A 27,282-nucleotide genomic window follows, 5' to 3' on the forward strand; every position below is an offset into this window, starting at 1 on the left:
CAACCTATCTGCACGTCAGTATCTCTGGATTTTGAAGCACAAATTATACTCTCAAAAGAATTCCACAGTGGAAAATGGATGAGGGGAGAGCTGGAAATAATATTAGGAAACAATTTATTTTTGTGGCTACTTTGAAAACATGACTAGTGAACAAAACTAGCAATGATACGAATAAATGAAGCAGAGAGAAGTGAGCATAACTCAGAATAAGTTTCCACCTGTTCCTCTCAAGTTTCTCAACGTCTTTATGCCAGATCTACATATTGAGTTCACAATTTTAAAGAGGCTGAGGTGAAGGGATTGCTTGAGGCCAGGAGTTTGAGACCAGCCTGGGCAACACAGCAAGATCCCCATCTCTACAAAAAAAAAAAAAAGAAAGAACATAATTAGTCAAGCATGGTGGCATGTGCCTATAGCCCAGCTACTCAGGAGGCCGGGACAGAAGGATCACTTGAGCCCAGGAGTTCGAGGCTGCAGTGACCTGTGATCCCGCCACAGCACTCCATCCTGGGTGACAGAGCAAGACCTTGTCTCTAAAAACAAAACAGCAATAACAAATTAAGTATGTCCTAAAACTTGGAGTTATCGCGCCTTTGTTGCGGGGGCGCCTTCTCACACCCCAGCTGGGAGCCTCTGTCAGAGGTTTAAGCTTTGCTTTTAAATCCAAACCCGAGAGGAAACAGGAAGAGGACCTGGGGAATGACAGTCAAGGAAGCCTCTACTCGAACATTCACCTTGGGGAAGTAAAAGGAAAAATAAAGAGAAACACAGGCTCGTCCGCATAGAAGGAGTTGCCAGACCAGGCGTGACGTCTCACGCCTGTAATCCCAGCACTTTGGGAGGCCGACGCGGGTGGGTCACGAGGTCAAGAGATCGAGACCATCCTAGCCAACATAGTGAAACCCCGTCTCTACTAAAAATGCAAAAATCGGCCGGGCGCGGTGGCTCACGCCTGTAATCCCAGCACTTGGGAGGCCGACGCGGGTGGGTCACGAGGTCAAGAGATCGAGACCATCCTGGTCAACATGGTGAAACCCCATCTCTACTAAAAATACAAAATTAAGGCCGGGCGCGGTGGCTCAAGCCTGTAATCCCAGCACTTTGGGAGGCCGAGACGGGTGGATCACGAGGTCAAGAGATCGAGACCATCCTGGTCAACATGGTGAAACCCCATCTCTACTAAAAATACAAAAAATTAGCTGGGAGTGGTGGCACGTGCCTGTAATCCCAGCTACTCAGGAGGCTGAGGCAGGAGAATTGCCTGAACCCAGGAGGCGGAGGTTGCGGTGAGCCGAGATCGCGCCATTGCACTCCAGCCTGGGTAAAAAGAGCGGAACTCCGTCTCAAAAAAAAAAAAAAAAAGGCCGGGCGCGGTGGCTCATGCCTGTAATCCCAGCACTTTGGAAGGCCGAGGCGGGTGGATCACGAGGTCAAGAGATCGAGACCATCCTGGTCAACATGGTGAAACCCCGTCTCTACTAAAAATTACAAAAAATTAGCTGGGCACAGTGGCGCGTGCCTGTAATCCCAGCTACTCAGGAGGCTGAGGCAGGAGAATTGCCTGAACCCAGGAGGCGGAGGTTGCAGTGAGCCGAGATCGCGCCATTGCACTCCAGCCTGGGTAACAAGAGCGAAACTCCGTCTCAAAAAAAAAAAAAAAAAAAAAAGTCAGCCAGGTGTCGTGGCAGGTACCTGTTGTCCCAGCAACTCGGGGTGCTGAGGCAACAGAATCGCTTGAACCCGGGAGGCGGAGGTTGCGGTGAGCTGAGAAAACAAAAGGAGTAGCCAGGCTACAGGTGGCCCAGCCTTTCTTGCCTCAGGGAACGTAAGCCCAAGCCTGAAAAGCTCTTGAAGGAATGTGTTAACTTTTCTTACGGGGTGCACAGGGGCGTGGTTTCAAAGAGGAGAACTTCCCCGCGCCTGACCTGCCTTCCTTCCCGTCTCCGTCCGGGAGCTGAGAGGTCTTTCTCGAAGTTTCGCCCGCCCGGGAAGGGAGACCGGCCAGGTGAGCCTCACCCAGTAGAAACACCCGCCAAAAGCTATGGGCGGACTCTGGGCCAAACAGCCAATCAGGTGTCAGAATCAAAGATCAGTCATTCCAACGGAAGTTTAAAGAAACTCCTCTCATAGGACGAGAACTTGAATGGGGCGGGAGTAAGCGCCACGTTAAAAGACCTCCCGCCCCTCACGTGCGCGGCGGCTTTCCGCTTCCGGGATCCCGTCCCACAGCAGCGGGGGACCTGGCTTTAATCTCCGTCCCTCTCCACTCCTCTTTCTCTCTCTGCCTGATAAATCGCTTTTCTGCAGAAGCTCTTGGGGTCCGGTATTTACTTGGACGGTATCACGGCGCCAGGGCCTCCTACCCATTCTTGCCCGCACGGGAGCCCAAGGGCCCGAGCACGCGCGGGCACCTCCCGTCGGGGAGCTGAGCCTCGCCCGCGTCCCGCAACCCGATCACACTCTGTTGTTGTTGTTGTTTTGAGACGGAGTTTCGCTCTTGTTACCCAGGCTGGAGTGCAATGGCGCGATCTCAGCTCACCGCAGCCTCCGCCTCCTGGGTTCAGGCAATTCTCCTGCCTCAGCCTCCTGAGTAGCTGGGATTACAGGCACTCACCACCATGCCCAGCTAATTTTTTGTATTTTTAGTAGAGACGGGGTTTCACCATGTTGACCAGGATGGTCTCGATCCCTTGACCTTGTGATCCACCCACCTCGGCCTCCCAAAGGGCTGGGATTACAGGCGTGAGCCACCGCGCCCGGCCCACCCGGTCACACTCGTACACTCTCCAGCTAGGACTTAAGGCCGTGAACCATCCACAGAAGAGCACAGACAGTAAGACGCTTGGAAGCAGAGGCTCGCTGAGGCCTGCGGCGGAGGGACAGGGAGCGGGGGCCACACTTGCACCCTAACCTCTCACCGGCAGCCGCCCAACCTCCAGAAACGTGACCTCGTCTGACTCCCGGATTCTGGACCAAGCAGGTACGTGTTCCCTCCTCTTGGAGGAAATAAGGGGGAAGGGAAAGTAGACAGGGATGCAATTTTGGCTTCTGGCTTAAAATAACATATGGAAATTAGCCAGAAAATATTGAATTAAGGGCTTAAAGGCTCAAAAAAGCAGAATCCTCTTTGTTCCAAAACTAGGGTTGCGTACACAGTTTCTTTCTTTTTCTTTTTTTTGAGATGGAGTTTCGCTCTTGTTACCCTGGCTGGAGTGCAATGGCATGATCTTGGCTCACCGCAACCTCCGCCTCCTGGGTTCAGGCAATTCTCCTGCCTCAGCCTCCTGAGTAGCTGGGATTACAGGCACGTGCCACCATGCCTGGCTAATTTTTTATATTTTTTGAAGGGACGGGTTTCACCATGTTGACCAGGATGGTCTCGATCTCTTGACCTCGTGATCCACCCACCTCAGCCTCCTGAGTAGCTGGGATTACAGGCACGCGCCACCATGCCTGGCTAATTTTTTATATTTTTAGAAGGGACGGGTTTCACCATATTGACCAGGATGGTCTCGATCTCTTGACCTCGTGATCCACCCTCCTCAGCCTCCCAAAGTGCTGGGATTACAGGCGTGAGCCACCGCGCCCGGCGGAGATGGGTTTTGCCACGTTGCCCGTGCTGGTCTCAAGCGCCTGAGCTCAAGCAGTCCGCCTGCCTGGGCCTCCCAAAGTGCGGGGATTACAGGCGTGAGCCACCGCGCCCGGCCAGCGTACAGTTTCTTTACATGGATTACCGTTGTTTGAAAACCTAAGTGGAGTGAAGTACAAGTAACGCGGGTTTTAACCGTCAACATTCACTGCAGCTCTGTTGATTCAGACGGTATAAAGGAATCTTAAATTATCTGGGAGGTCTTTACCACGAAGGTCATCATCCTAACAGCTCACCAACATTTCCTGAGTGTTTGTGCGAGATACAGCCTGTGCTTCATATCCTTTCTCTCTAAACTTCACATCGACGCTAGGACTATGATTATTAGCTGCATTTTGCAGACAGGGAAATGGAGTTGTAGAAAATGAAAGAATGGGGCAGGCACAAGGGCTCAGCACTTTGGGAGGCCAACGCAGGAGGATTGCTTGGTCTCAGGGGTTCAAGACCAGCCTGAGCAACGGAGACCTTGTCTGTATAAAAATTAGCCGAGCATGGTGGCGTGTGCCTGTACTCACAGCTACTTGGGAGGCTGAGGTGGGAGGATCACCTGAGCCCAGGAAGTCAAGGCTCCGGTGAGCCGTGATTAGACCATTGCACTCCAGCCTGGGTGGCAGAGAGAGACCCTGTCTCCAGAAGAAACAGAGAGAGAGAGAGAGACAAGAGAGAGGAAGGGGGGAGGGAGGGAGGGAGGGAGGTGAAAGGAAAGGAGAGGGGAAAGGAAAGGGAAGAAAATTAGAGAATGCCCCCAGCTCACAGGGCTTGTGCAGCAGACCCAGAAGTCTTACACACTGCCCTAAACTCCATCCCTCCCACGCTATTTTTAGTGCTGCTCTAAGTCAATTTAAAACTCTAGCTAATGCAACTGATGCAGCACTTGCAGGTATGGTTACACAGGGGCTAATGTAACAAGGGTCTTTAATAATACCTGTCATACAGTAAAACCAAGAAGGGCAAGAGTGCATGGCCCTTTCCAAGGAACAAGCTATTTCCCACCTTGGGAGAGAGGAAGGGAAGTCTGAGAGCTGGGTCAGCAGGGCACTTTCTAATTCAACAGAGCCTGTCTTAAGAGGGTAAGGCCCTTAGATGCTTGGGCTCATGATGGGGAGGATTTACCCGCAGTAGAGTGTGTGTTGGTGACATCAGCTAGCAGATGGGCTCTGATGATAAGCTTTCTAGAAAGGTCAGGAGAGCACAGCTGGAGAGGCCAGTGTAATTTGGCCCCAGCGCCCAAGCTACCAGAGATCAAATCATCGAGTGGTTAGAGGATCTGGGTTACTCCATCACCACGACACTGTGTATTACTCCACTAGGGCAGCCATAACACAGCTATGTGGCTTCAACACAACAGAAATGGATGCTCTCCTAGTCCTGGAAACCGGAAGTCTGAGATGAAGGTGTCAGTGGGGTTGGTTTCTTCTGAGGGCAGTTTCTCCTTGGTTTGTAGATGGCCGCCTTCTTCCATTGCCTTTCATGGTCTTCTGTGCATGTCAGTGTCCTAATCTCCTCTTCTTCTAAGGACACCTTCATTTTCACTTAATCGCCTCTCTAACGATCTTATCTCCCAATAGGGTTGTATTCTGAGCCAGGTGCTGGAGGTTAGGACTTCATATGAATTCAGGGGGAGACAATTCAGTCTGTAACTCACAGTACTTCTTAGTGAAGATGTGGTTGTCCCTGCCACTGCTTTGTGTGTGTGTGTGTGTTTTTGTTTTTGTTTTTTTGAGATGAAGTTTCACTCTTGTTGCCCAGGCTTTAGTGCAATGGTGCGATCTCGGCTCATTGCAACCTCTGCCTACCCGGTTCAAGTGATTCTTCTGCCTCAGCTTTCCAAGTAGCTGGGAATACAGGCACCCGCCACCATGCCCGGCTAATTTTTGTATTTTAGTGGAGATGGGGGTTTCACCATGTTGCCCAGGCTGATCTCGAACTCCTGACCTCAGGTGATCCACCCACCTCGGGCTCCCAAAGTGCATGATGTTAGTATTTTTCAGAAAGGGAGCAGACATTGGATTCTGGCTGGGGGGAGCTCCATGGGGAATTCTTGGAGGCATCTGACCTCAGGGTCTTGGAGAGGAATACCTGGAATCCACTCTTACCTGGGGGACCATCTTAACAGGAACACTCTTCTATGCAGGAGGAATTCAATACCCCCAGGAAGTCCCTTGACCTAAAAAATGCGAGAGTGGGACCCTTTGTAATAGAAATGCCATTTAAACAGAGGGGAAGGAACTGGGGAAAGAGCAGTTGTGTGTCCCAGTAGCACAGCAGGCCAACATCAGTGGGAACTGCTCAGGAGTGATTCCTTCTGTCTTCAAGAGCTACAGTGGGAAGAACTGTATGAAGACAGCAAAGCCATCAGCTACCTAGTACCAGATGGGTGAAATCGTGAACCGCCCTGCTAGAGAGTGAATGTGCCCCCAAGCACAAGGCTCCATTCCTTGAGAAAAAAAAAAAGGCGACCGGGTCACTTCATCTTCTCTGGCACAGCTTCTGCATTGCACTGATGCTAAATTGAAAAACTGCACACCTGTCACACTGCACGTCTGGGTCATCAGATCATCAAAGAATCACGAAACTCTGCAAGATCCACAATGCCCTAACAGCCCTGCAGTACTCTGGCATGAAATCTACATGGTCTGTTCTAAGAAACCATTGCCCTCTGCATCCCAAAGGGCCAGCTTGCAAAGCCTGAAAACATAAAGTGATCCTGAACAGGGAAAGATTCTTTTCTTTTGAGTCCAAACAGCAACCCGGGACGACCCTGACAAATGGACAAGAAGACCAGCGTGCCCTACCGCATGATACCTGCAGTCATAATTTTGCAGGTTAGCAAATGAGCATAACGTAATCCCAGAAGTCCCTCCCCAATCCGTCAGCTGCTGGAGCGGCCCAGCTCTGCCCTCTCCGTGACACAAGATCTGCTGTAACATTTGGAAAGCCTCCTCATCTGCTCGAGAAGAATCTGTGGCAGAACATGCTATGTTCACAAAATGTTACCCGAGAGGCTTCAGAAACAAGACTCTGAGCTCCAGAGTTTAAGAAAAGTAATAAAGTAGATTTCCTACAAATGTTAAATGCTGATTAACGATCCCAAGGACACCTCTCTGACTGTCAGTGCCAGAAGACAACACTGGGAGAAAAATACTCCTGCGCAGCCTGGAGCATAAAGGGGAAGCAGCAGAATTCAAAACTGTTCTCATGACTTTGTACAACTGGATCTCCAAGTACAGCCCTGGACCAGGAGGGTTAGCAGAACATGTCACCGTTTGCTCTTAGGTAAGATGCAAATTCTGGGGACTTACTGAACCAGAAACTCAGATAGGACCCACCATGTGCTAATTAGTGATTCTCTCTCTTTTTTTTTTTTTTAAGTCAGGGTCAGCCAAGCACAGTGGCTCATGCCTGTAATCCCAGCACTTTGGGAGGCTGAGTTGGGTGGATCATGAGGTCAAGAGATGGAGACCATCCTGAGCAACATGGTGAAAGCCCATCTCTACTAAAAATACAAAAAAAAATTAGCTGAGTATGGTGGCACACGCCTGTAGTGCCAGCTACTAGGGAGTCTGAGGCAAGAGAATCGTTTCAACCCGAGACGGAGAGGTTGCAGTGAGCTGAGGTCATGCCACTGCTCTTCAGCCTGGTGACAGAGCAAGACTCTGTCTCAAAAAAATTGAAAATTAAAAAATAAAGTCAGGTCTCATTCTGTTGCCCAGGCTGGAGTGCAGTGGTGCCATCATAGCTCACTATAGCCTTGAACTCCTGGGTTCAAGTGATCCTCCTGCCTCAGCTTCCTGAGTAGCTGGGACTATAGGTGTGTGCCACTATGTCTGGCTACTTTTCTTTTATTTTTACTTTTTTATAGGTATGGTATCTCACTAAGTTAACCTAAGGCTGGTTTTGAACTCCAGGCCTGCAGTCATCCTCCTTCCTTGGCCTCTGGAAGTCCTGGGATTACAAGCATGACCCACCATGCCCAGCCCCCATCATGGTGATTCTCATGCATACTCAGATAGTGTCAATTTAATGGTTCATCAGCAAATATCACCCCCTCATCCTTCTCATCACCAGCTAATTTATTTCAACTAACATTTACTAAGTACTATGTGTCAGGCTCAGTGAAAGGCCCTGGGGCCAAGAATGAAAAGAAAGGCTGCCCCTGACCCTTCCTCTTCTTCTCACTCCTATATCCAGCCTCCTGTTTCCTCTCAGTTCCTCTTTCGAAAGTGCTCCAATATCTGTTTTCCTTTTCTATTAATACACAAGGTTGGTGCACAAGGAATTGCGGTTTTAGCCTTGACGGTTTTTTTTTTTTTTTTGAGATGAGTCTTGCTCTGTCTCCCAGACTGAAGTCCAGTGGTGATTTTGGCTCACTGCGACCTCCGCCTCCAGGGTTCATGCAGTTCTCCTGCCTCAACTTCCCAAGTAGCTGGGACTACAGGTTGGCACCACCATACTTGGCTAATTTTTTGTGTTTTTAGTAGAGGCAGGGTTCGCTATATTGGACACATTGGTCTCAAACTGCTGGCCTCAATTGATCCACCTGCCTCAGCCTTCCAAAGTGCAGGTTTCACAGAAATGAGCCACCACACCTGGCCTGGCCATGACTTTTCATGGGAAAACTGCAATTACTTGTGCACAACCTATTATTTCCACAATGACCATGCTCATCACATTGTATAATATCTCTTGTTACACCTGCTTCCCAGACTGAATTCCTGGCCTCTGTTCTTCCCCAAGCCCTTCCCTTCTCAGGCACACCATCCAAACGCCACCACTCTGCTTTCATGGCTCCAACTTCTCCATCCCAAACTGATTTTCCCCAGCTCTGAGCAGTTTTGTCTCTCAGCTGAAATGAAACAAAACTCCTGAAGCTGTGGAGCACCATGTATGCATCTCCCAGGTGTGTACTGGTGTAAGGAAACATGGAAAGGGCAAGCCATTTAACATGTCCACTGCAGTTTTTCATCTGCAGAAGGGTGATATTAAGAATGACTCCATATTTCCAAGGGCATTGTGAAGATCAAAATGAGTGACTGCATTTGAAAGCAATCTGTGAAATAGAAAGCAGGAGGTCAATGTGAAGGAGCCTTCTTTCCCACCATTCATCTGCACATGAATTCGTAATAAAACTCAAAAACTTGTTGGCCTGGCATGGTGGCTGGCTCACACCTATAATCTCAGCACTTTGGGTGGCCAAGGCGGGAGGACTGCCTGAGCTCAGGAGTTGAAGACCAGCCTGGGCAACACAGTAAAACCCCATCTCTACTAAAATACAAAAATTAGCCGGTGTGGCAGTGTGTGCCTGTAGTCCCAACTACTAGGGAGTCTGAGGCAGGAGAATTGCTTGAACCCCTGAGTTGGAGGTTGCAGTGAGCCAAGATTGCACCACTACACTCCAGCGTGAGCAACAGAGTGAGACAATGTCTCAAAAAAAGACAAAAAACAAAACTCATTGTGTCTTGATTATAGCAATGGCATCAAGGTGTAAACATATATTAAAACGTCTAATTGTATAATTTAAGTACAGTTTATTTTATCAATTATACCTCAATAAAGCTGTTTAAACCACAACATCTCATAGTTGACTCTGGTGTCCAGTAATGTCAGAGTAGCTTGTAAATACCAAACCTCCTGTGGGTAACAATTATCAAATGTGAACAAAATATGTTTTAAATAAACTTAGTTAGGGGTCCAGAGAGTGATGAAAAGCAGGCAGAAAGAAAACAGGAGCATCCTTGAAAGACAACTGGAGAAGTTAAGATTTGTGAGTGTGTAGCCGTCTTTTGCCTGAGATCCAGAATAGTAACTGGCATGATGTGTTAGAAAAAAACTTGGGGGCTAGAAGAACAGCCAGAAAGTTAGAGGTGGAACCCTGGGAGGCAGGCCACTGTAGATGGTGCGAGCCCGCAAAATCCATGTATGAAATCCGTACAAATCCTTGGCTCACCATGAGTCTACACATGGATGTGAGAAACCACAGGTGTATGGTGAAAGAGCAGCAGCTGGAAGTTGAAAGAAAGAGTGGAGATGTCAGCTGCTGCCTGGTGTGAACCTCAAAATCAGAGACAGGTCTCAGTTAATTTAGAAAGTTTATTTTGCCAAGGTTGAGGATGAGCACCCGTGACACAACCTCAGGGGGTCCTGATGACATGTGCCTGAGGTGATCAGAGCACAGTTTGGTATTAAACATTCTAGGGAGACATGAGACATCAATGAACATATGTAAGATGAACATTGGTTTGGTCTGGAAAGGCAGGACAACTCAAAGTATGTAGCCGCCTCTACTAGGTCATAGGTAGATAAGAGACAAATGGTTTCATTATTTTGAGTTTCTGATTAGCCTTTCCAAAGGAGGTGATCAGATATGCATTTATCTCAATGAGCAGAGGGGTGGCTTTGAATAGAATGGGAGGCAGGCTTGCTCTAAGCAGTTCCCAGCTTGGCTTTTCCCTTTTGTTTAGGGATTTTGGAAACCCAAGATATTCTCCTTTCACATAAGCTAGCCCAAGGGACCAAGTTTGAGTTTGAGCCCAGCCAAGTTAACTCTGTGTTAGATAAAAATCAGTTGAAAGGAATATAGCAGGATCCAGAGTCTCCACAACATACACTTAGTAGTATTCAAGAACTGATCAAAAATCACTAGACAGGTGATGAAATGGAAAAATATAGTCCAAACTCAAGGAAAAAAATCTTTTTTTTTTTTTTTGAGACGGAGTTTCGCTCTTGTTACCCAGGCTGGAGTGCAATGGCGTGATCTCGGCTCACCGCAACCTCCGCCTCCTAGGTTCAAGCAATTCTCCTGCCTCAGCCTCCTGAGTAGCTGGGATTACAGGCACGCGCCACCATGCCCAGCTAATTTTTTGTATTTTTAATAGAGACGGGGTTTCACCATGTTGACCAGGATGGTCTCGATCTGTTGACCTCATGATCCACCCACCTCAGCCTCCCAAAGTGCTGGGATTACAGGCTTGAGCCACCACGCCCGGCCTGAAAATAATCTTTTTTTTTTTAAATCAGCCCAAAGAAGATCCAAATGTTGAAATTAGTAGATAAGAACAATAAGGCAGCTATTATACATATTTCCAAGAATTTTAAATAAAAAATATATACACAATGAATGAACAGATGGGGGATCTAACCCCTTTCCAAATCAGAAACTATGAAAAAAGAGTCATCTAGAAGTAAAGTATACACTAACTGGAATGGGAGTAACAGCATATCAGAGACAGCAGAAGCATCTGGGAGCTTCAAGACAGATCAACAGAAACCACCCAATCTGAAAAGCAGAGAAGAAAAAAAGGACTGAAAAAAAAAATACAAACACAGCCTCCCAGACCTGTGTGACAATATCAGTCCATTCAATACACTTCTTAAATTTAGAGTCCCAGCGGAAAGGAGAGAGAGACTAGAGCGAAAAGACATGAAGAAATAGGTCTGCAACTTACAAATGTAGTGAAAGACAAAATTAAAGATTCAAGAAGATCACCAAAACCCAAGCAGGGATAAGTGTAAAGAAAACTACCTCTAGGAAAACTGCTAAAATACAAAGTGAAAATCTTGAAAACAGCCAGAAAAAAATGACAAAATACATACAGGGGAACAATAATACAAATGATGATGAACTTATCAGAAGCCATGGAAACCAAAAAACTACAGAATGATATCTCTAACGTACAGAATTTTTAAAAACTGTCAACCCAGAATTCTGTATATAATAAAACTATTCTTCAGAAATGAAAATAAAATGTAAACATTTTCAAATAAAGAAAATTAGAGAATTTATTATAAGCAGACCCACACTACAAGAAATTCTAAAAGAATTTCTTCAGACAGAAAGGAAATGACTCTAGGTGGTATGTCAGGTATCTAGGAGGGAATGAATACCAATGGACATGAAATGTATACGGTGGTCTCTGAATTAAAGACAGAGGGCCACAGGAAAAACAGACACATTTAGAAGGTTACTTAAATCATCAAGCAAGCAACTCTTCCCTTCCTGCTTTATTTTTCTTCCTTTTAACATAAATACATATGGATTATAATTTCTAGTCTACATTCGTTTGGATGGCTATACTCCAGTTTCTTGATAAAACTAAATGTCTTCATATACGCAGGCAGAAATATCAAAATAATTTTAATAATTTTAAGACATAAAAATAACCTGACACAAGCTGTATGCATGCTCATATAAACAAATTATTGGTAAAATTAACTTTAAAAAAACAACTCTGGGGCCGGGCGCGGTGGCTCAAGCCTATAATCCCAGCACTTTGGGAGGCCGAGGCGGGTGGATTACGAGGTCAAGAGATCGAGACCATCCTGGTCAACATGGTGAAACTCCGTCTCTACTAAAAATACAAAAAATTAGCTGGGCATGGTGGCACGTGCCTGTAATCCCAGCTACTCAGGAGGCTGAGGCAGGAGAATGGCCTGAACCCAGGAGGCGGAGGCTGCAGTGAGCCGAGATCGCGCCATTGCACTCCAGCCTGGGTAACAAGAGCGAAACTCCGTCTCAAAAAAAAAAAAAAAAAAAAAACTCTATCCTGTTCCTTGCTTTTTTCCATGCTGGCCCTCTGACTGGAATGTCTTTTCTGTCATCTGTGTATGTCGAGCTCTACCTAACATTCAGAGTACAGCTCTAACGCCCACTCCCTGAAACGTTCCCCCTTCTCCCCAGGCAGAAGGACTTCTTCCCTCTCTTAAACTGCATCAGTATTTCATTGCTTTCTAACTTGAATTATAGTTGTTTCAGTACAAGCTACAAGGAATCAAACTTTGAGCCATGGTTTTCAAATAAACTCAGTATCAGAACCACCCAAGGAAAAATTAGACAAAATTAGAGTCCAGACATGGGAAGCTGAGAGTGAGGGCTGAGTGGGATGGGGTTCCCAGAGGAACAGGCTTTCTAAGACCTTGAGTGACTGGAGACACAGATACTGATCAAGCACATATAGCTCTGCCTTATTCCCCAAGGGAGAATGGGAGGCTAGGGAGGGAAACTAGCCTGCTAATGCTGACTTTGGTTTAGATACCAAAAGAGCTCAGTGTCTGGATTACTGAGGCAGACTGCCATTACCGAGGCAGTTCTAACTGCACCTCTGTAAACAAAACCGCAAGGAAGTTCACACAGCAGCTGGGCAGAGCCCATGGCAGCTCAGCACCGCCTCTGCTGGCAGACTGTGACTAGACTACCTCTTTGCTGGGCCAGGCATCTCTGAAAAAAGTCAGCAGCACATCAGGAACTTAAAATAATGCCCCATCTTCCCAGGACAGAGCACCTGGGAAAAGAGGCAGTTATGAGCTCCACTGCAGCAGATTTAAAAATACCTGCCCAGCAGCTCTGCACAAAACAGCGGAGCTCCCAGAACAGCATTTGAGCTCTGATAAAAGAGCTCAGTGTCCGTAAATGTCCCCAAATGAGTGAGGACAGTAGCATGGCCTCCCCTCTTAGACAGGACCCTACATGCTCCAGAAGAGACACCAGCAACAGTGCACCCCATGGAGAACCCAGAAGCAAGGAAAAAGCCCAGCAAATGCATATTACATCTGCTTCTGCTCAGAGCTCTGTCCTTTTAGTAACTACATTCAGAGCTTAACATGAGCATGTGACCTCACTTCTAGAGACAAAGCTCTTTAAGGCAGGCATAGTGTTTAATGTATACTCAAATTCTTTTATTTTTAGCATACGAGTGCTCAATAAATGCCTACTGGATGAAATCAATGAACGTTGCATCTCCCTAGCTGCTCTACCTCCATGGAGGGAAGCAAATGCTGAGGGCCACATCCTCCCCAGCAGGCTTGGGGTACATCAAACACCTGCCACCTCCACTCAGGCTCAGGGTACACAACTGTCTCCTGTAGGGATGCACAGAGGCCAGCAAACTCTGTTCAGCTCAAAGCTGTCCAAAAACTAGGAAACCTGTTTGTCTGTTCCTCTGTGAGTTTGTAGTTCATGAAGCTATCCTGATGCACTATTTCCTAACAAATCAATGGGACCCGAAATCTAACTCCATCTTCATCGTTCCCCTTTCCTGTCCTGCCACTCGCACTGCCCTCTCTGTGAATGACACACCCCACGCTGGAGACATGAATCCAAACTCGGTGTCAGCCCAGATTTTTTGCTCTTCCCCATTACACATACCCAACGATTAAATCCTGCCACTTCAGCCCCTGGACAGGCTGTGTTTTCAAAAAAATAGCCACAGCAACATTTTGAGAACTTGCCATACCACATAAAGAGGAGGAGATAATCTTCTTCCTCATGAACTGGTTGATGAACAGAACGGGGCAAAAGTGACAGTATATGGGGACTTCAGAGGCTACGTCCTAAAATTCTGTATTGTTCTACTTGGTGTTCTCATTCTCTCCCTCCTCCTCCCCACTCACACTCATAATCCAGATACCATGTTGTGAAGGCTCCCAGGCCACATGTCGAGGCCATACATGGGTGCTCCAAATAAGATCCTAGCTGAGAGCTAGCATTAACCAGCCAGACAGGAGTGACAGGCTTCAAATGACCGCAGACCTCCACATTTCACATTTAAGCCATTACAAGTGATATCCAGTAGACCAGAAACAAGTTCATCCTGCCAAGCTCTGTCCAAATTGAAGAGCTGTAAGAAAGGTAAACATTGTCTCTGTTTTTGAGATAGTGTCTCACTCTGTTGCCCAGGCTGGAGGGCAGTGGCACAAACATGGTTCATTGCAGCTTCAAACCCCTGGACTCAAGCATTCCTCCTGCCTCAGCCTTCTGAGTAGCTGGGACTACAGGCAGGCACCACCATATGCCTGGCCTGTTGTCATCATTTTAAGCTATTAAGTTTTTGGACGGTCTGTTAGACATCATCACTAGAATACCTCCATAAATATGTCTGAGCTCTCCATTCTCCAGCCCAGTTGCTCAATTTTAGTTCAGGCCACCACCACCTCTCATCTCAATTTCAAGAAACTCTCAATGAGTCTTCCCAAACTCCATCCCCTTCCTTCTTTATTTCATACTCCATGTACCTCTCAGAGAAACCCTCTAAGACACAGTAACTCCCCTGCATAAAATCCTACAAATTTAGATAGATAGATACATAGATAGATAGATGACAGATAGATAAATGAGAGATGGATAGATGGATGATATAGATAAATAATATATAATAGAGATTGACAGATTATGTAAATGAATAGATCTAGGTAGATGATAAAAACAGATAACTAGATAATTGATAGAGATAGATGATATATTTATAGAGATCGATAACTGATGGATAGATGAATGGATGGACAAACGGATGGATGGATAGATGGATGGATGGGTGGAGAGACAGTGATAGGGATGGATGGATGGATAAATAGATGGATAGATAGATGAATAGATGGATTAATGGGTGGAAGGACAGGTAGAGGGATGGATGGATGGATGGATAGATGGATGGATGGATGGATGGATGGATGGATGGATGGATAGATAGATAGATAGATAGATAGATAGATAGATAACCAAACATGGCAAAACATTAATTGTAGAATCTAGGGTTAAGCTCCTTAATATCAATATGGTCCTTTCTACTTGCATGCATGTTTGAAATTTTTCATTTAAAAGTTTTCAAAAGTGGAAATAAACCTTCCATTGCTCCCAAAGACAGAAATGCAAATTCCTAAGCAAGACACCCTAGCCTCTTCTTCGTGTGGCTTCTGCTGTCTGAGCCACCTTCCCAAAGGTCCCCAGAGCCCCAGGCTGTTCTAACCACGTGCAGACCCCTGACATCTCACACCCCCAAGCCATCGTGCCATCACGGTCTCTGCTTACAGGAATTTCCCCCTGGTTTCTTTCTCTGCTAACCTATGAAGGTATCAACACTCAGATCAGCTGTCCCTTCCTCTGAAGCCTCCCCGAACCTGGAGATCTTACCAGGACTCCTCAGGCACCTGGAGCAGAACTCAAAGTAGCACTCTGAGAGGCTATGCTTTTCATATCCCCAACCCTCTCCTGTCTGTGTATGAGCCCCTCAAGGGCTTTACCTGTCTTTATCAACTGCATGTCTAGCATTGCACTGGGGCACAGCAGGTACTGAAGAATCTCTTAAGTCACCTTCAAGAAAACAGTGGAAACAAGAAACTGCCTTCTCTCCCCAGTTTTCTCTCTTGAGCTCCCATTCAATGCACTTATATATTCAATAGATTCATGCACTGAACTGCATCTATTGAATGCTTACTCTGTGCCAAGTACTGCTCTGAAATTAAGGTCATAATATGAACAAAATAAGAAAAAAGTACCCTGAGCTTGAGTAACTTTCCTTCCTTCCTTCCTTCCTTCCTTCCTTCCTTCCTTCCTTCCTTCCTTCCTTCTTTCCTTCTTTCCTTCCTTCCTTCCTTCCTTCTTTCCTTCCTTCCTTCCTTCTTTCCTTTCTTCCTTCCTTCCTTCCCTTCTTTCTTTCCTTCCTTCTCCTTCATTCCTTCCCTTCTTTCTTTCCTTCCTTCTCCTTCCTTCCTTCCCTTCTTTCTTTCCTTCCTTCTCCTTCCTTCCTTCCTTCCTTCCTTCCCTTTCTTTCTTTTCTTTTCTTTCTTCTTTCCTCTTTTTGAAACAGAGTTCACTCTATCACCCAGGCTGGAGTGCAGTGGCACAATCTTGACTCACTGTAACCTCCACCTCCCAGGTTCAAACAATCCTTTTCCCTTGACCTCCTAAGTAGCTGGAATTACAAGTGCGTACCACCATACCCAGCTATTTTGTGTATTTTTAGTAGAGAAGAAGTTTTGTCATGTTGTCCAGGCTGATCTCAAATTCCTGACCTCAAGTGATCCACCTGCCTTGGCCTCCCAAAGTGCTGGGATTACAGGCGTGAGCCACTACACCCTGCCATTGAGTGGCTTACTCTTAATAAGAAAAATAATAATATTAGAAATCACCATTAAATTAATATTAAAAGCCATCATTAAACTAATACTCTCTCCTCCCACTAAGCAATGATACCCATTACCTTATCACAATATGCACAGCCCAAGAGACACAGTCTCCTGTCATGCTATGACCCCCAAAAGTACAAAATCTGTCTTTTTTTCACAGTGACATAACTGGAGATACCAGGGTCACATGTAGAATCATTCCGCCAAACCGTGAGGATCCCTGAGGGTCCCCCATGCACTACCGCATCTGAGACTCAAACAACCAAATCAATGCATAACATCCTTCCAGAGCTCCTGGGACACGCATGTCAGTGTCCAGGGCCAGTGTCCAGCAGCTACATGGTGCTGCGACAGGTGGGCTTACAACCAGGAAAGACTTCTAGCCTCTTAAAACAGACAAGTCATAATTGGGATAGCAAGGAATGTACAGGAGCTTGGAAGTGCCAAGAAAACCCAAATTCCATTCTAGCATCTGCTCCTCTCCTGGCCCCATTTTCTTCTCTCAGTTTTGCTTTTCCTGCTGTCAGTTCTTCCACAGTCTCTCTCCTCTCCTTTGGGACAGAACAACATGTCATTTCAAAAGTCCCATTTCATAGCAAACAGGAGTACTAGGACAGTTCAAAGCCACCCACAACTACTTATCTCAGTTGTCAGATTACTTTATTTATTTATTTATTTATTTTTTAAAGACAGGGTTTCACCATGTTGGCCAGGCTGGTCTTGAACTTGTGACCTCAGGTGATCCACCTGCCTCGGCCTCCCAAAGTGCTGAGATTACAGGCATGAGCCACCACACCTGGCCTGATTACTTCATTTATTAAGAAATCCTGGGTTTCAGTGCAGTTCCAAGGCTAGGGACTTATATTTATCCAGTAAACATTCATGAAGTTACTATTAGGCCCAAGGCACTGTAAAAATTGGAGATATGGTGATAACGTCTTGCCCCAGTAGCTCTCACTCCAGAGGAGTGGCCCATAGGGTGCCTTGGGGACTGAGGAGTTGTGATGACCTCTATCCATTGCTCTGGGGATAACCCAACATCACAGATCATATCAGAGACAGAAAAGGTTTATTTCAGGGTTCTTAGAGTCTGTTCCTAAGTCTAGCTCACTTCATTCATAGTTCTTTCTTTCTTTATTTATTTTTAAGAATGTGTCTCTGTATCCAGGCTGGAGTGCAGTGGTGTGACCATAACTGACTGCAGCTTTGAACTCCTAGGCTCAAGCAGTCCTCCCACCTCAGTCTCCTGAGTAAGCTGGGTCTGCAGATGCACATGCTATGCCTGGGTCATTATTTTTAGAGATGGGGTCTCACTATGTTGCCCCAGCTTGTCTCCAACTCCTGGGCTCAAGCGATCCTCCCCCCTCAGCCTCTCAAAGGGCTGGGATTATAAGCATGAGCCACTACACCCAGCCTCATCCATAGTTATGATGACATACACGTCTTAACTTCTCCTTTTCACTTGTTTGCCCTCCTCTAATATTCTCCTGTATCCTGTTTTCCATCTGTCCTATGTGATTTTCTTCCATCTATTCCTCAGTTCCCTTCTATAAAATCCCTCTCACATTACCACACCCAGGTAATCCAGGAGCTGAAAAGAATTAATTATGAAGACTGGATAGGTGGTCTGGGGTGGGAGGGTGCATCCTTTCTGGAAAGTAAATCTCAGACAATGGAAAGTCAAAAATAGTCACAGAAAACACTCTAGAAACTTTCACTCAAATTGTTCGGGCTATAAAATTCTCATAACCCTCCGTTCTTCATGATGTTGCCTGTCTCTTTACAAATGTGATCACCAGAATTAGTTAAAGAAAAGCTATGACCAAGCCCAGCAGCAACCCTAGGACTGATTTATGACACATGCAGCTGCATTTCCACATTCAACCTCGTCATGTGTGTTTCTAATATAGTTACAAGCCATATCCCAGAATCTTCTGCAAATAAAGCAAAAGTAAAGAGCACAGAAACTTCAGAATATAAAAATCTTTGGCACTACACAACAAATTCTGTGACAGTGGGATACACATGTGTCTGCATTTGTTTTATGTTTCATATTCTTCTATTGTTTTGGTTTTTGGAAACAGGTCTTGCTCTGTTGCCCAGGCTGGAGTGCAGTGGTGCAGTCATAGCTCACTGTAGCATTGAACTGCTGAGTTCAAGCTATCGTCCCACCTCATTCATCCTCCCTAGTAACAGCTACTCGTGGCTAATTTTGTTTTTAAATTTTTTTTATGGGGATGAGGGGGTGTCTCACTATGTTGCTTAGACTGGTCTTGAACTCCTGGCCTCAAGCAATTCTCTCACCTCAGTCTCCCAGAGCACTGGGATTACAGGCGAGAGCCACCGTGCCCGAGCATTTTACATTTTTACGTTCTATGATCACTACTTTCACAAAGCACAGAAAACTGAATAAAGTACACTGATGATGAGCACATTCACTTCCAAGTAATTGGAAATCAAAGATTTCTAATGAAACTTAAATTATCTTTCTATAAGAATTATTCAGAGATAAACAGCTTCTTTTACATTTTTGCCTTTGCGCTGTTTCTTCCTCAAACTCACTTTAAGGCACTTTAAGGGGAAAAAAATTCCCAGAGAGACATCCTACTAATCATATGTTTGGGACATTCTGCCTCTGACCTATCTAGAAATAAAGAAGAAAAAGGGAGGGGCGGGGGAGAACTAAGAAGCACAGGTCATTTAAAATAGCTATAAAGTAAAATGGCATTTGTTTAATCAACTTTAATTAAAAAGCAAAAATCAAAATCATATGATGCCTGATCTGTATCTCCTAGGGAGAAATGTATCATACACCTTGAATTATCTGGGGGCAACTTAATTCTCAATCAGCCATCACTTTGCCAATGTTAAAATATCAAGTACCCCTCATCATGACACACACACACGCACACACACACACATGTACACTCAAATTTCAAAATAAGCTCCTTTTTAAAGCTTCAGGCTGGGTGCGGTGGTTCATGCCTGTAATCCCAACACTTTGGGAGGCCGAGGTGGGTGGATCACCTAAGGTCGGGAGTTCAAAACCAGCCTGGCCAACAAGGTGAAACCCTGTCTCTACTAAAAATGAAAGAATTAGCCAGGAGTGATCGCACATGCCTGTAATCTCAGCTACTCAGGAGGCTGAGGCATGAAAATCGCTTGAACCAGGAGGCAGAGGTTGCAGTGAGCCGAGATAACACCACTGCACTCCAGCCTGGGCAACAGAGCGAGACCCTGTCTCAAAAGAATAAAATAAATAATAATAGAGCTTCAGCCTTTAAACTGACTGTATCCCTTCTTGATCTGCATCTTTGAAAAGGCAGGAGAAAAACAGCATCCTGGACATTTTTATGGAAACGGAAAAGTTCATTCACTTTCATTCATTCATTCATTACACAGCATTCATACAAAGTCTTTTGGGGGTGATGGATGTGTCACTAACTTGATCATGGGGATGATTTCACTGGTGCATGCGTACGTTAAAGCTTATCAAATTGTACCCTTTAAACATGTGCAGTTTATTGTATGTCAGTTATACTTTAATAAAACTTTTCTTTTTTTGGGAAGGAGTCTTGCTTTTGTTGCCCAGGTTGGAGCAATTCTCCAGTCTCAGTTTCCTGATTAGCTGGGACTACAGGTGTGTGCCCCCATGTCCAGTTAATTTTTGTATTTTTAGTAGAGATGGGGTTTCACCATGTTGGCCAGGATGGTCTTGATGTCTTGACCTTGTGATCCACCCACCTCGGCATCCCAAAGTGCTGGGATTACAGGCCATAAGCTACCATACCTGGCCAACAAAACTCTTTTAAAATAAAACTTTGCAGGGTGAGGTGGCTCATGCCTATAATCCCAGTACTTTGGGAGGCCAAGGTGGGTGGATCATGAGGTCAAGAGATCGAGACCATCCTGGTCAACATGGTGAAACCCCGTCTCTACTAAAAATACAAAAATTATCTGGGCATGGTGTTGCACGCCTGTAGTCCCAGCTACTCAGGAGGCTGAGGCAGGAGACTTGCCTGAACCCAGGAGGCGGAGGTTGCGGTGAGCCGAGATCGCGCCATTGCACTCCAGCCTGGGTAACAAGAGCGAAACTCCGTCTCAAAATAAATAAAAAATACAATAAAACTTAAAGCCCAAGTAAATAATAAAGGTGGATTTCTGAACAAATTTGATAGGCATAGTTTCCATTTTATTCACAAAGGAATTCAGAACTACTTGCCCAAGCACATACAGAACTTAGCTGAACAGAGAAGTTTCCTTTAGCGCTACAAGGCTGCTCTACCTTGAGCACCAACATCCATTTGCAAAGAAAAATCAACAGATGTGCACACTACATTTGAACTATGAAGTCACTACAACTCTGCAAAGCACAGCTCTTCAGCAGGACATGCCGTGAGCACCTCTCTGCATGTTTATGCAACGCATGGTACATGACCCATTTACAGAGGGCCCTTGCAAACAAGAGGTGAAGAGAGTTTCATGTGGAAAAAAAAAGAGCAGCTTTCATGGACATCCTTGCACTGTCCCACCCAGCCAAGGAGGTTTGCATAGTCACATACTCCACCTACTCAGCCCCTCAACTCTAAGGACCTAGCTTGACCTGAACTCCTAAAGTCTTTCTTCAATTCTGCCCCTGCAGAAATTAAGCAGGTTCAGTTTCAACATTAATGTCAAGTAAAGCAAATGTCTTTTGCAATACAAAGTAAAATAGTTTTAAGGGTCAAAATGAAAACAGGTATGTTGACATGGTTTGGCTGTGTCCCCACCCAAATCTCATCTTGAATTGTAGCTCCCATAATCCCCATGTGTCTTGGGAGGGACCTGGTAGGAGATAACTGAATCATGGGGGCTGGTCTTTCCCTTGCTATTGTCATGACAGTAAGTACATCTCACAAAATCCAGTGGTTTTATAAAGGGGAGTCTCCCTGCACAAGTTCTCTTCTTTCTCTTCTCTTGTCTATCACCATGTGAGACATACCTTTCACCTTCGGCCATGATTGTGAGGCCTCCCCAGCCATGTGGAACTGTGAGTCCATTAAACCTCTTTCCTTTGTAAATTGCCCAGTCTCAGGTATGCCTATATCACCAGTGTTAAAACAGACCAATACATATCTCAAATAAACTAAGTAGCAGTGCCAGAGCTTGAACTCAGATTTTCAGACTCCAAGCCTAGTGTTCCCCCTGGGTACATAAGTATTGCCCTCAAGACAGTGCCAGCTTCCCTTCCCAATACTGAGAAACCTGTCTTTTTGTTAGGTTTTCTTGTTATTTTGAGCTATGGTGACCAATGCAAAGTGAATTATTTTTAAAGCTCTTATTTTAAATATTCATCTTCTTCAAGTAGGTCACTTTTTTATGAGCCTCAGCTTCTCTTATTTCTCCCCTAACAGAAAGACGTAATGCATTCAAAGTGTGAAATCCAGTTCCGGTTAATTTTATTGATTTCTTTTAGAGGCTCCTTGCTTCTCATGCAAATTCATGTTTATTTCAAAAAGAGAAAACAAAACAGGCTTCTTAGAGAAGATGGCTTCAAAAATCTACAAAGAGCCACCACAGTTTTATTCGATTATAAATGAGCTATATAATATTTAAATCATTGGCTTGGAAATAAAGATGGGTTCTAATTCATTTCAGAGCTCAGCAATCGTCCTTAGATAACTTACCCTCATCTTTAAAAGTGAATGAATGATTAAGAGCAGAATAAAACAAGTACCTTATCACACGCACACACACACTCACCAGGTGAGCACATTGTTTGAAAATGTGTTGGCTCCGTTGTCGCTATCCCTTTATTAAATGTCTTGTTGAAGACAGAACCACACATTGCAAGCCCCACCTAAGTGCACTGCCCCACTATTTCCCTTCTGTGCAAAACTTTCTCTTAATTTTGAAAGGGGACAATGAAATGATTTCACTCTATGTCCCCACTCAAATCTCATCCCAAATTGTAGTCCCCACGAGTGGAAGGAGGATCCTAGTGGGAGGTGATTGGAATGGGGTGACTCTCCCCCTTGCTGTTCTCATGACAGTGAGTGAGTTCTCGTGAGATCTGGTTGTCAGATAAATGTCGGGCACTTCCCCTCTTCTCTCTCTCTCCTGCTTCCATGTAAAATATCCTTGCTTCCCCTTCACCTTCCACCATGATTGTAAGCTTCCTGAGGGCTCCCAGCCATGCAGAACCGAGAGTCAATTAAACCTCCTTTCTTTATAAATTATGCAGCTTCAGATAGTATCTTTGCAGCAGTGTGAAAATGGACTAATCCAGACAACCCAGACACCTACATGACTTTTGCCATGCATAATTCACCAACACTCCCGTGACAAGACAGTCAGACACAAGAAGCATTGTCTCCCAATGTTGGATTAGAGTGGCCTGGGACCCATTTAGCTCTTTCCTTGATATCAAAAATGCTCTGTTTGCCCTCCAAATCCATTGGGTCTAGAGTACCCAGCCTTCTCCCTACCATACATGGCAGACAGTCTCTACCGTACTTTCTGATTCTTGTAAAACAGCTACTAAAAGGTAATCAGAGTAATGGATACTATGAGAAAAGAGATTCTAAAATGTGCTGAATGTCATAAATCCTAAGTTGATCCTAGACCCACAGAAGGCAATCACTACATCCCTTTTCGATCTGCATCAACTCTTTAGTTCTGTCACTGAAAGAGCTAATTTACTATCTGGCCTCCATCTAAGAGGCATTCAGAATTCGTGTTTCTGAAGAAGTCATTTCCTCCTCAATCATTAATAATTCAACACTTCAATGACAGCACATTCTCTCTTCATCATAAACAAATATCAAGAAATTACCTTCACCATCTCCCACAGGAATCTAAACTAGAAGAAACAGTTCCAAGACAAGCTCTTTCCAAAAGAAAGAACTATGACTCCAAAATCCAATCCCCCTCATGATAGTTTGGTTCATGACTGGGGCAAAGGGGCCTTAAAGACTGGTCAGTTTCATTTTCTGAATCTGCTTCCTTATTCTACATATCCAGTCAGCCACCAAGAACATTTTATCAAAAAGGTCTTTCTTCTCTACTCTTCTGTAGCAACTTCACTGGCAAAGCCTCTTCCCTCCCTTCTCTTCCCCCATGTCAACCAAACCCAGATCTAGAATGGTAGATCCAACCCTCTGGACAACATCTCCACTTGGTTGTTTAATAAGCATCAGAAGCAACACATCCAAAATTGAATGTTTCATCTGTCCCCAAACCTGTTCCCCTGCGAGTCTTCCCCGTTTCCGTGAATGGCATCATTTTTCTCATTGATCAGGGTAGAAAACTTGAAGCCATTCTTAACTACTCTCTTTCTCTCATACCTCATATCCGTTTCATCAACACATCTTAATAGTGCTTTCTTGAAAATATATTCAGGATCTGACCGCTTCTCACTGCCTCCATGCAGATCCAGGTCATGATTTTCCTCTTCCCTTGCCTGGATCATTGCAATAGCTTCCTAACTGCTTCTATGCTCGTCCTGCACCGTCTGTCTTCCACGCAGTACAGTGATCCTTTCAAAGCACTTGGATTGCAGCACGTTCACTCCTGTGAGCTCAAAACCGTCCTAAGCCTCGCCACATCACTCAGAGCAAAAGCTTTGGATCAGTGTATCATCTCCAGAAAGCTGTCTCTGGCAGCTGTGCCTGATGGATTTCTCTCTCCCCTGTATGACCACAGCAGCTGTGCACACTTCCCTCATGACCACCTGTGTCCTTCACTAGACAGTACCTTGAGGTTTCTTTCCTTCAAAGCACACAACACATAGTGGATGTTCAGTAAGTAGCCATAGGATGGGTGTCGATGGATGGATAGCTGCAAGGGTGACTTCAAGCAGTCACACAGGGCCCTACATTCAGAAGAGTCCTACCCTTAGTTCAATGAACCTCCTTCATCATCTTGAAATTATTAATAATTATTGAGCACGGAGCTCACAGTCTCATTTTTCACAGGACCCTATAAATTATGTAGCTTATTCTGGATGGATGGATGGATAGATGGACTCAACTTATACACAGCAATATTAAATGCCAGAATATAATGTCCATAGCATTCAAGGGAAATATTCTGAAAAAGGTCTTCCATAGTTAGCCAAATAAAGGCAAAATAAAAATATAAAATAAGATCTCTGAAAATCCATTATTTATGTATCTTTTCTTCAGGAATGTTACTCATCTTTGAGAGAATAACAAAAGTAAGAATTCCAGTTACGTGGAAGGTGTGACCAAAAACAGGCATAGCAACAAGAAGGATAGATGGAAGGAAGGAAGTGAGGGAGGAAGGGAGGGAGGGAGGAAGGAGGGAAGGAAGGAGGGAGGGAGGGAGGGAGGGAAGGAAGGAGGGAGACAAGGAAGGAGAACAGAAGGAGGGAGGGAAAGAAGGAGGGAGGGAAAGAGAAGAGAAGGAAGGAAGGAGGAAGGAAGGAAGGGAAGACAAAAAGGGAAGGGAGGAATGAAGGAAAAGGAAAGGAGGAGAGAAGATAAATGGGTAAAGGAGGGGAACTAATATCATCTTATAATTAACGTAAAGTGGCAATGATTCAGTATAGATACAATGTTGAAATAGAATAGACATCTCAGAAAAATTATCTTTCTTTGTGAATGTAACAATTGAGAGCCCAATAAAAGTGGATTACAAATCAGATGGAAAAGTAGCATTACCCAACCAATGGGGCTGAACTATCTAAAACAATGATCAAGTTAGAAACTCATTCCCGAGTATAAAAAAAAAGTTATATGCTAAAAATTCAAATTAATTTTTAAATAAAACCAGAAAAAATATATCTGAATATTTTTTCAGATACTGAATGAGAAAAAACTTTGTAAGTTTAAATACTCTATAAAAAATCTAAAATCTGCCCATCCCATCCAAAAAATTTATCAACATTTAAAGTAAGAAATGAGTTTGTGGAAAGCATATTCATAATAAATATTAAAGACAAAGATAATTCCTTCATGGCATTAAAAATGCATGCAAATCAACAATTGAATTAATCAACTGATAAATGGTTTTTAACAGATAAACAGAACTTCGAATTTTACAAAAATGCAAATGCAAATAAATGACATTTGGAAAAATATTCGATTTCATTACCAATCAAGAAAATAAAAACTAAAACAGCATGTGATTATAATCTATCAACTTAGCAAGGTATTTAAAATTATAATATCTATTCATTGTGGGAGAGGATAAGGTGACACAAAGATTTTATACATTGCTGGTGAAAATAGAAATCTCATGGAAAGCAGTTTAGCAAAAGTCCTTAAAGGCCAGGTGTGTTGGCTCAAACCTGTAATCCCAACGCTTTGGGAGCACCTGAGCCCAGGAGTTTGAGAATAACCTGGGAAACATAGCAAGACCCTATCTCTAAAAAAATTTTTTTTAATTAGCCAGGCATGGTGGGTAAAATAGTCCCAGCTACTCAGGAGGCTGAGGCAGATGGGTTGCTTGAGTCCAGGAGTTCGAGATTACAATGAGCTATGAGGCGTGGCACCACTGCATCCCAGTCTGGGCAACATCTGTAAAAAACAATAAAACAAAAAGTCCTTTAAAAGGCCATACCTTTTGGCCTAAAAGTTCCACATGAGACTATTTTTATCTGACATATTAAGATGTTCATGGCTGAGTGCAGTGGCTCATGCTGGTAATCCCAGCACTTTGGGAGGCTGAGGCAGGCGGATCACCTGAGGTTGGGAGTTCAAGACTAGCCTGACCAACATGGAGCAACCCCATCTCTACTAAAAACACAAAAATTAGCTAGGCGTGGTGGCATGTGCCTGTAATCCCACCTACTCGGGAGGCTGAGGCAGGAGAACAGCTTGAACCCAGGAGGTGGAGGTTGCAGTGAGCCGAGATTGCACCACTGCACTGCAGCCTGGGCAGAAGTGCAAGAACCCATCTCAAAAAAAAAAGAAGAGGAATGCAACAGAAGGTCTCTTAACTGACACTAGAGACTGATAGTCTCCATCTCTGTAGCACACAGTGACAGCAGGTGCCCACGGCATGCTGGGAGCTCACAAGTGATAGGCACCCTTTATCTAGTGGGTCTGCCTATTTCTGCTCCCGCCAGTTGGATGGTATACCTGTCAGCAGTTGTTGTTTTGTTCCCAAACCTCTTCGTGCCGGCTGTGCTTGTTATATAATTGCATAATTCTATTAAATTACATAAATTGGTGACATTATGAGTGAGAAAAGAAAGCCAGTTACTAACATTTTAGTAAAAAACAAATTGAATGTTTTGTAAAGACTTAAAATGCTAGGAAAAAGGAAGGTAGACAGTTAGATGTGGGCAAGATTTGGGAAAGGAAAAGACCTGGCAAAATTCATACAATAGAGAAGGCTTTAGCATATCACACCACAACTTTGCCTTCTCAGAGTCTAGGATACGATGTGCAGTGAACCTCTTGGCGTTTTTAGGAACTGTGAAACAACACATCGCTTTCCTAAGGCACATTTGAGTTAAAACATGACAGGTATTAGCAGGGCACAGTGACTTATGCCTGTAATACTAGCACTTTGGGAGGCTGAGACAGGTGGAGTATCTAAGGTCAGGAGTTCAAGACTAGCCTGGCCAACATGGTGAAACCCTGTCTCTATTAAAAATACAAAAATTAGCTGGGCATGGTGGTGGGTGCCTGTAACTCAGCTACCTGGGAAGCTGAGGCAGAAGAATCACTGGAACTCAGGAGGAAGCTGCAGTGAGCCGAGATCATGCCACTGCCACTCCAGCCTAG

At 44.7% G+C, this 27,282-nt stretch overlaps 1 protein-coding gene and 2 long non-coding RNA genes across 6 annotated transcripts in view; 1 reads left to right on the forward strand and 2 right to left on the reverse strand.

The window, feature by feature from the left end:
* GALNT17 (polypeptide N-acetylgalactosaminyltransferase 17) overlaps positions 1 to 27,282 on the reverse strand; it is a 568,205-nt gene that overhangs the window by 513,079 nt on the left and 27,844 nt on the right. The window lies entirely within an intron of this gene.
* LOC118149157 (uncharacterized) overlaps positions 2,842 to 27,282 on the forward strand; it is a 79,591-nt gene continuing 55,150 nt past the window's right edge. For both annotated transcript variants that reach the window (XR_008477594.2, XR_008477593.2), the window contains exon 1: positions 2,842 to 2,980. This is a non-coding gene — a long non-coding RNA (uncharacterized LOC118149157). The remainder of the gene's footprint in view (positions 2,981 to 27,282) is intronic.
* The window catches only part of LOC128930054 (uncharacterized), a 31,271-nt gene continuing 25,945 nt past the window's right edge, over positions 21,957 to 27,282 (reverse strand). For both annotated transcript variants that reach the window (XR_013528630.1, XR_008477595.2), the window contains exon 3: positions 21,957 to 26,067. This is a non-coding gene — a long non-coding RNA (uncharacterized LOC128930054). The remainder of the gene's footprint in view (positions 26,068 to 27,282) is intronic.

This window comes from Callithrix jacchus, chromosome 2 (assembly GCF_049354715.1).
Source record: "Callithrix jacchus isolate 240 chromosome 2, calJac240_pri, whole genome shotgun sequence".
Classification (NCBI taxonomy): domain Eukaryota; kingdom Metazoa; phylum Chordata; class Mammalia; order Primates; family Cebidae; genus Callithrix; species Callithrix jacchus.